This window comes from Carex rostrata, chromosome 35 (genome assembly GCF_964058835.1).
Source record: "Carex rostrata chromosome 35, lpCarRost1.2, whole genome shotgun sequence".
NCBI lineage: Eukaryota > Viridiplantae > Streptophyta > Magnoliopsida > Poales > Cyperaceae > Carex > Carex rostrata.
Genome location: NC_135952.1, coordinates 3,863,088 through 3,871,735, shown reverse-complemented (window position 1 = coordinate 3,871,735; position 8,648 = coordinate 3,863,088). Strand labels below are relative to the sequence as shown.

Sequence of the window (8,648 nt, the reverse complement as noted above, 5' to 3'; positions counted from 1 at the left end):
AAACTAGCAGGTCGCCTCGCGTTGCTTCGGCAACTCGAAGCAATTGTTTGCCTCAGCAACTGTATACGAGGCAGAAAAATGTATATATAATTGTTAAATAGGGATGTTATATAAATACATTGTAAATATTTTGTTAAGTGGCATTTTTTTTTATACAACAAAATTTCACAGTGGGTGGAAGTGGAGTACTGACTATGTTTGAAAAAGAGATAATGTGCTTGCTTTGACAGCAGTTTTTAGGACAGTGAAATGCATAGAAAGACATACATATGTATATATATATATTTAGTTCTGTACAACTGAACTTGTTTACTTCCATCAATATATTACAAAAGCTTCATGTATGGATTACATATTCAGTTCTGATTATCATACAACAAAAACTTCATATAAGGTAGGATTAGAACACAAAGTATGTTTGGAAGAGGGATAGCATGCTTTGTGTAAGTGTGCTATCTCTTAGTAACAAATCTTCCAAACATGTTTGGCTGTTATGACACTGTGTAACTATTTGTCTTGTGTCTATTACAACGCAAAATAGTATATACAACTGAGAAAACATGGTAACGCTTCTTCAAACACTGAGAGTAGTTATGCCGCCTTCTCTTTTGCTTTGCCACTGCTTTCACCACTGTTTAAACTGAGAAATTATATAATTTATTAGATATTTGTTGCATTTGCAGTTTTGAGTGATACTTAAGTTAACTAATTGTTGTTTTGGGATAGTAACAAGTCATTGGTTTTTACATGATTTACTTTTTTCATTGCTGGTACTATTGAGGAGACAAAGCTGCTGCATAAATTTGACAAATTTATTTGTAAATTGTAATGGAGCGTTTAAAATATTGCCAAGTTGTAAATACCAGTAGGAGGTATCACATAATGATGGTGTATTATGTTTGGTAAGGCAGTTGATTTTTTAAATGATATCTAAAGGGCAACAATTTGATGTTATGAATTACAATATTTCTATTGTTGAATTGTATAAGAATGGTTAATTAAACCAATGTTGTAAACTATAATAGGGAAGTCATATTTCAAATGTACAGGTCAATATCATGTAATAGCATTTTTGGTTGTGGTCTCTAAAGTTTTGCCTATTGTTGGAGATTACATCAATATAATATTTCATTACCTTGTTCGTTATTTTTTTGGTTGGTCTTGTATGAATAGTTGTCTCCTTGCTTTATTTGCCTCTGGAGTTGGCTATGATTTAAAGCTGCAGGAGTGAATTAGTTTTAGAGATGAATTGAATAGTTAATTGAAAGAGAAGGCATTAATAAGGTAAAATAACTATAAAAAACAGTTAGGATATTATTAACAATATAGCATACTAAAGAATGAGGGTGTTTTGCTTATTTCCAAAAAGGGAAAAAATATATGGTATCCAATGAACTAAATAGTTCATTGGAAGGGAAGGCATTAATAAAGTTAAATAACTATAAAAAAATAGTTTGGATATTATTAAGAATTTAGCATATTAAAATTCTCACCGTCAGGCGTTGATCAGATTTGTTGAAAGGTTGCATTTGAAAATGATCGTAAGCAAGATCTGACCTATGATCAATATCTTCTTGATTATTGTCAGGACTGTATGGATCATGTTCGCAAATTCGAACACATCTTCCTACCACAGAAGAAGATCTCTGTCGCAATCTTTTCCCTCTCTTAATTTCTGATGACTTTAATTCGCTCTGATCGTTTCCACTCATGACCTAAATCAATACTATCTAAAATTGATGATGAACAATGATTAATAACTATAATACTATACTGTAAAAGAGCATAGTAAACTAACTATTCAATATTTCTATTTAGTTGAGAGAAGCATCAGAAAATTATTAGTAAAGAAACATAGTACCTAAACTAACAGTTGATTCGTGAACTGTGAGTGGTAAAAGAAAACTCTTTTACAATAGATTAGTATCGTCTCTTAATTGGTACACTGTCGTCACTTGAAAATAAATTTGCAAACATAAGAAAGCCCATTATTTTGACACATGGAGAAATAAATTAATAACAAAAATATTAAAAATTGAATAATGCCGAAAATTTGAAAAGAGGAAAGCAAAATGTTAACTTTTTAATATTTCTTCTGTACAATAGAACTATATGATACATTTATGTCAAAATGCAGAAAATTTAGGCATAGTATCACAGCAGATTATATTTTAATCAATCAAAAATAGATTTTGAATGATGACAAATAGCTAATTTTAGTACAAATCAAAGTCATCTTATTGCGAACCAAAAGTTTTAGACTAAATAGTATGTAGGAATAAGTACACAAAAGTAACATCTCAAGAAAATTGACCTTGTTACTAATCAAGCAATTGTAGTTCTGTTTAAACCTCCAAAGGCAGTAGCCTCCAATCACCTGTAATTTTTTTTTTAGTTTTGTATACAATTAATAATGGAAGAGACAGTTGTTGTGTTCTACAGTACATGGACACTTTTAGCACATTGTTATAATGCAAAAGAAGTACATTAGCTTAATAGCATCCGGTATGATTTCCCAAAAAAAAGGGAAGTTGATTGGGGAGGGGGGGAACATTTTTTGTGACTGTTCAAGTATGACGTTTTCCACAAAAAATGGACCGGTTTTGTTTGACAGAGAAGCAAAAGGAGCCAGCCAAATGCCATATTTTAGAAAATGTCATGCTAAAATTTGGAAAAAAAATGTTATGCAAAAATACAACAGATAAACTAACCGTTGATTCGTGAACAAACAGCGAGTGATAATCGACAACTGTGTTGCAGCAGATTACTGTCTATTTTTTTGGTAGACCGTCGTCAATCAAAAATAAATCTGCAAACATAACAAATTACATGAGGCAAAATTAAATGACCGTGAGCATAATGTCGTGACCTATAACACTCTTACCAACAGTTTGTAATTGGTGCTAATTTAATTTATCTTTTTGTTTCGTCTCAGTATTTGAAATTAACAATGAACATTCGAGCAGTGGCTAATAACTGTAATACTATATTGTAAGAGCATAGTAAACAAATCATTAAATACGTGAGAAATGACACTCCTATATATCCATTTATCTTCTCATAAGAAAAACATACCCATCAACAATCTTTCCCTCTTGGACTGAAAATAAGATATTTAAATGCAAACATAAACAATTACCTTGAAGATTGTACAAACCACAGCAGAGAAATTTTCTTAAATCCTAGTAAGCAAGCTGCCAAAACAAATATTAGACGCAAGAAATGAAGCAAGGATCAATTATTTTGAAGTCCATCTTTTCCTAACTAAAAAGAAATAAATACGAACAGTAGGAATAACCAGTAATGAAGAAAAGCCAACTTCTTTCTTTTTTTCTATTATTCACTTTTCCCACTGTTATGCTGGAGTCAATATTGTAATTGTAAATATAAAACTAAACTTGTTATTGCATAAGGACCAAAAAAAGGACAATCTAAAACCCGTATATTTAAAAAAAAAAAAAAGGTGTAAAAGGTTTTAATTTTAATCTACATCTTTTGAGAAGATAACAGCATACCTTCGACAAAATGTATTGAACTTGAGAACGATTCTGCACCACAAACCTGAGCTCCAAAGTCTTGTCTCGAAGAACCTTAAATGCATAAATGACAGAATTTAGAAGTTCAGCAAATATCCTCATTAACAAAAAATGTACAATTGGATGTCCCATTTACATGGAAACCATCAACAAAATATAATTTAAGTGTTTTTGAACTTGGTTAACAACTTCTCTTTTATTTCAACTTGTTGTCGTCACTGTTGCGAAAAAAAAAAATTACATTAGTTTGTTTGACCTAACTGGACTTCATCCAAATTTCAATCAATCAGGAATTGGTGTAGTTTAAAAAAGAGCTTAAGGACAAACTACGAAAGAGAACATGATGTGATATAAAGAAGAGCTTAAGAACAACTGCAAAATTCAGTCTGCATCCAAATTCAGGATTGAGCCAAAGTAAAGCAGTATGCTAATATTTTTAATTCTTAGAAGGGTATAATTAAGCTCAGACTAAAGCTGGAGGAACTATATAATAAGCCTTTCAAACTGATACATAGTGCCGTATGACAATAATTAAGGTGAAACTAAAAAGAAATCAATGAAAGTTAAGGCTCACTGTAACGACTTAACACATAGGTCTTATTTTAATTTTTGTTCCTGATAAAAGTGAAAATAAATATTACTGCTACCTTATTAAAAAATAAAAAAATTTACACCCATCAAACTCCCCACAACTTTTCTTTTATGAATGAGACTATTAGTTGTATCGAGCAAACCTCATTCTAATGCACATTAATAAACTAATATTCTTGGAAAAATAAAAGGCAAATTACACTGGTAATATTCTGATGCACATTAATAAACTAATTATAGCAGACCAGTGTGGTCGGTCTAATCGGAGAAATGATACATTGAAACAAAAAAGTACACTGATAATATTTCACCGCTAAATAGCAAACAGTGTCCCTATTTTGACAATTTAACCCCAACAAAAAATAAACGGAGAAATCCTTACCTCACATGATTTCTTAATCTATTTCTTAAAAAATTCAATTAATTTGACCTTAAAAAAAAAATTCAATTAAGAAAGCAGTGCAGTTTAACACTAAGCAGTTTCTCCATTTTCGCAGTTCAACCCAAGGAAAAATAAATGGAAATTTTTTTTAACTGACCTAACAAACAAAAAGTTATAACAAAGAATAAGTCAGTGGCATAGAATTGTAATTTGGAAACCAAATGGAAATATTTAGTCCTTATATCTATTGTTTTAATTCCATTGTACAAACCAATAAACCCGACTGGGATCATCTTTCTGTATATCCATTTAAAATGAACTTTATTATACTGTTGTATGTGTTGTATTTAATGTAGGTTATTTTCTCCAACTATTATGTACCTGGCATCAGAAAGCTACAAAGTTGACCTTCTTTGCATATCAGTCAATACGGTTTAACAGAGGGAGCATATATTTTTCGGAAATATTTATCTGTCATTGAAAATTGTGAAAACAAATTATTAAACCTCTTCCCAGAAATAGTTGGACGGTGCTTGCACAGTTTTTAATGTAACTGATAAATTTATGTTCTGTTACGAACTGTTCATATCATGTTCCTGACCTAATAGATATCTATATTTGAGGCAATTCTTTTGTTGGTTAAACAATGCCAGCATATTTGCTCATTGTTTTACTCTCTCTGTTTCTATGGCAGATTCGAAGCAAACAGATTCAAATTTTAGACCACCGAAATCTTCAATTGATCATCATATTTTGGGTTTTTAATTTCATGTGATAAATATCAGTATCAGTTCTATTAATTTGAATCATACTTGTTAGTGTTTGATGTAGACCATATTAAAAATCTAGCTTCAATTAAGCTTCAACAGTTTAGCCCAAATTGATCCCTATAATGAAAGATAAAGAAGAAAATTTTAAAAGTATGTAAAAATTAAGATACAAAGATAAGAATATCAATTAAGGTAATATATATATACAAATTTATTTTTATATTGATGGGGTTGATTTAATAACAAATGGGAGCATCACATTTTGAGCCAGATTATGAAAGACTCTATTGCCATGTGGAACATTGATACGGTATAATATTAATTTTCTAATTTGTAACATTTAGTTCTTATTATCTATTGCTTCTATTCCAAAATAAAACCCACAGACCCAACTATCAGTGGTTGATTTTAGAAGACGAACGACAAAAATAGGTTTTAGAAAAGATACCAACAGAGGAGCAATTATCTTCTAATGGAAGGAATTTCCGTTACTGCTGTAGCGCTCAGTTGACGGAGACGAATAGCAAATTGGAACTTGGTCGGAAGATTCGGGGAAACCGTTGAGAACTTGGAGTGGAGAGGTTGTTGATAGAGGAGGAGAGGTTCGAATCGAAGGAGAGGGTAATCAGATGGGTTGAACCGCTTAAGAGCCTTCTAGAGTAAGGAAGACCAAAAAAATATCGTCAAAATTATTCTCTGTGGGCTCCACCTGTCACCCTTTCTGTAGGGAGGAAAATTAAAAAAATATTTCTCTGAGATCCACATGTCACCCTTTAATAGATTACTGAAAATGGGCCCATCTCTCAGTCTCACTGTAGCTATCACTGTAGATGTACTGTAGCAAACCCCCACCAAGATTATATATATATAATAGATATGTATTCGGTTAATATATGTGGTTTTGTATATGCGACCGCATATTACTACCGCATATTTAGCTACATATTATTACTGCATATTCAGCCGCATATTGCCGTATATTTGTTTATATGATGCCGAATATTACCGCATATTACAGCATATGGCTGTATATGTCCGAATGTTGCATATGCGGTATGCGGTGGCATTCCGCATTTAATAACATTGTACAAAACTCGTACAATCCATGAAATTGAAACTTATTGTGAAGGTTTTATTTCTCTTTTAAATTTAAAACAAAAAAGTTAATACATAGAACTTATGTATTCAATTATTATTGTAAATAAAATTTCAATCTGAAATAATCAGATTAGATTTAACAGGACCGCTGTACACTCTAGAGTGTAGATAGAGATATTCCTATTAGCCTATTTATTTTCTCTGAACTATTTTTATGTTCAGACTTAAATACTGTGAGTGATTTAGACAATTAGTGTAAAAGTTAAAAATAAGTTCACTATAGTTTCACTTGACAAACAAGACCCCACTTTTCAGTAGTGGCGCGCTCTCTCTCTCTATTCCATAATAAACCCATCTCTCTCCTCTCTGATCCCCTCCGCTCACCTCCCTCCGCCGATCCTCTCCTTTCCCTTCTCCTTCCCTCTTTCCTCCTTTGCTGGCCTCCTTCCTACCGTGTCCACCCTCTCCTTCCCTTTCATTCTCCTCGGTGACTTCCCATGAAGGTAATTTCTTTTTTTTTTAAAACTAACAGAGCAATTTGTTTATTTATTTTGTTATTTGTGATAAGTCTCTTAGCTTAATTAGACAAGGTGATTAATTTCACAACTTTTCTTGCTACATTATTATCGTATTTCAAAAAAATTAATTTTTTTTTATTTTTCCCTTCTTTTAGGGTTTAGGATTTAGGTAATTAGGCAAGTATCATTGTGTTGTCTGAGTATTGACCAGACTAGACTGAATGTAACACAAAGAGTTTCAAATAATGCAGTTAAGTACCAAATTGTATATAAAATTATCAATAGGAAGATCTCTTCCTAAATTTTGTTTTTGATGGTTTTTTTAAAGGTGGCCAAAGTGGAGGGTTTAGGCAACATAACTGCTCTCAATTTTGTTGCTGTTAGCAGTCATGTCAGATACATTCAGCTTTTGGTGGCCACCTCTTTTTGAGTCTTCATATCTTTCATGAAAGAAGGTACCAACACTAACCACAACAGATTACTAAATTAGGCTAACATAAGGAACAACTATTTGTAGAACATCCATCCAAAAAGTCACGAACAGAGTAATATATTTCTATACAGTGTGACACATCATGTTATATCAGATTTTCAATCAATTTTCTCAAAGTCTATAGTTCAATTCAGGCAGAATATGATATTGAACTCTCTTTTCAGTTTTCAGGTTCTGGCTTTCAATTATTGAATGCATGGTTCTAAAATTCGACTTGGGTTCATTTTCAGTTTTCTCTTTAGAAATCACATAATGTAGAGCATTCATTGCTTTCTCAGTTTAAATACAACTATGGATAGATTGTGACATTAGGTTTGAAATCCTTTAATTATGCAAAATAATGAAATGCTAAATATATGCAAGCTGTTGTTATCGGAGAAATAAAATCATGAAATGCTAAATATATGCAAATTGTTGTTATTGGAGATTTTAAGTTGTACATCTCAATTTTTCTCTGAATTATAGATTGTTTCTCTTTTCAATTAAAAATGACCTCATGTAAAAAAATCAGTACCTTCTATCTATAAGAAAAGTGAGAAGGATTGTTAGTATACATGTGAAATCATGATATGCAGAAAACTAACAAATTCCCAATTTCAAGCTTCTTGACAGTCCATCTATATAAGTGCTTTACATCACAATATCAATCTCATGCCCTTTAGCAATCACATCAATCTCATGTTCTTTATATCCTCATGTAAAAAATTGTATATTTTCTAAGAAAATTGAAAAGGGTATGTTTGGTATATAATAATGTTATTTCCATTTCTTAAATTAATATCTTCCTACCCATTGATATGCTCATATTCTATTTGATTGTTCTCAATGGCATAAATCCACGACAAAATTCGCCTTCATAGTTCTTTTTACAAACAGTTAATTTAGTTTTGCAAATCTGTTGTACATGTTCATTTCACTATTTGGATATGTATCTACTAATCTTTATGATCACAATATTTTTTTCAATTCCTTAAATAGTGTTATTATTGACATCAGGACATTAGGTTTTTTATCTATATTATTGAAAAGTGATAAGTGATTGTTAGTTTATATGTAAAATCATTTCTCGCTTTCCACTCTTTTCTTCACCCTCCATCCCTCGATTCTGCACCAACAATAATTTTCAATTCCTTAATCGCACATGTCTTGCGTAACCAAAAAATAAGGTGCTGTAATAAAAAAATACGTCTTCTGTTCTACCTTTCACAAACCATTTCATGTAGAAAAATTAATGCCTTGTCAGTTTCACTTTGGAGCAAT

At 31.4% G+C, this 8,648-nt stretch overlaps 1 long non-coding RNA gene across 3 annotated transcripts; it reads right to left on the bottom strand.

Annotated features, from left to right (window-relative positions):
• Positions 1-299: 299 nt before the first annotated feature.
• On the bottom strand, positions 300-5,876 carry LOC144549606 (uncharacterized). Of its 3 annotated transcripts, none has more exons than XR_013509727.1 (10): positions 5,728-5,876; positions 5,322-5,396; positions 4,891-4,980; positions 3,516-3,590; positions 3,140-3,194; positions 2,712-2,809; positions 2,315-2,377; positions 1,494-1,730; positions 1,136-1,219; positions 300-640 (listed from the first exon to the last, which is right to left on the bottom strand). It is a non-coding gene; the product is annotated as an uncharacterized LOC144549606 (long non-coding RNA). The 3 variants fall into 3 exon arrangements; XR_013509725.1 differs by having other exon boundaries at positions 1,558-1,730; XR_013509726.1 differs by lacking the exon at positions 4,891-4,980 and having other exon boundaries at positions 1,558-1,730.
• Between the last annotated feature and the right edge of the window lie 2,772 nt (positions 5,877-8,648).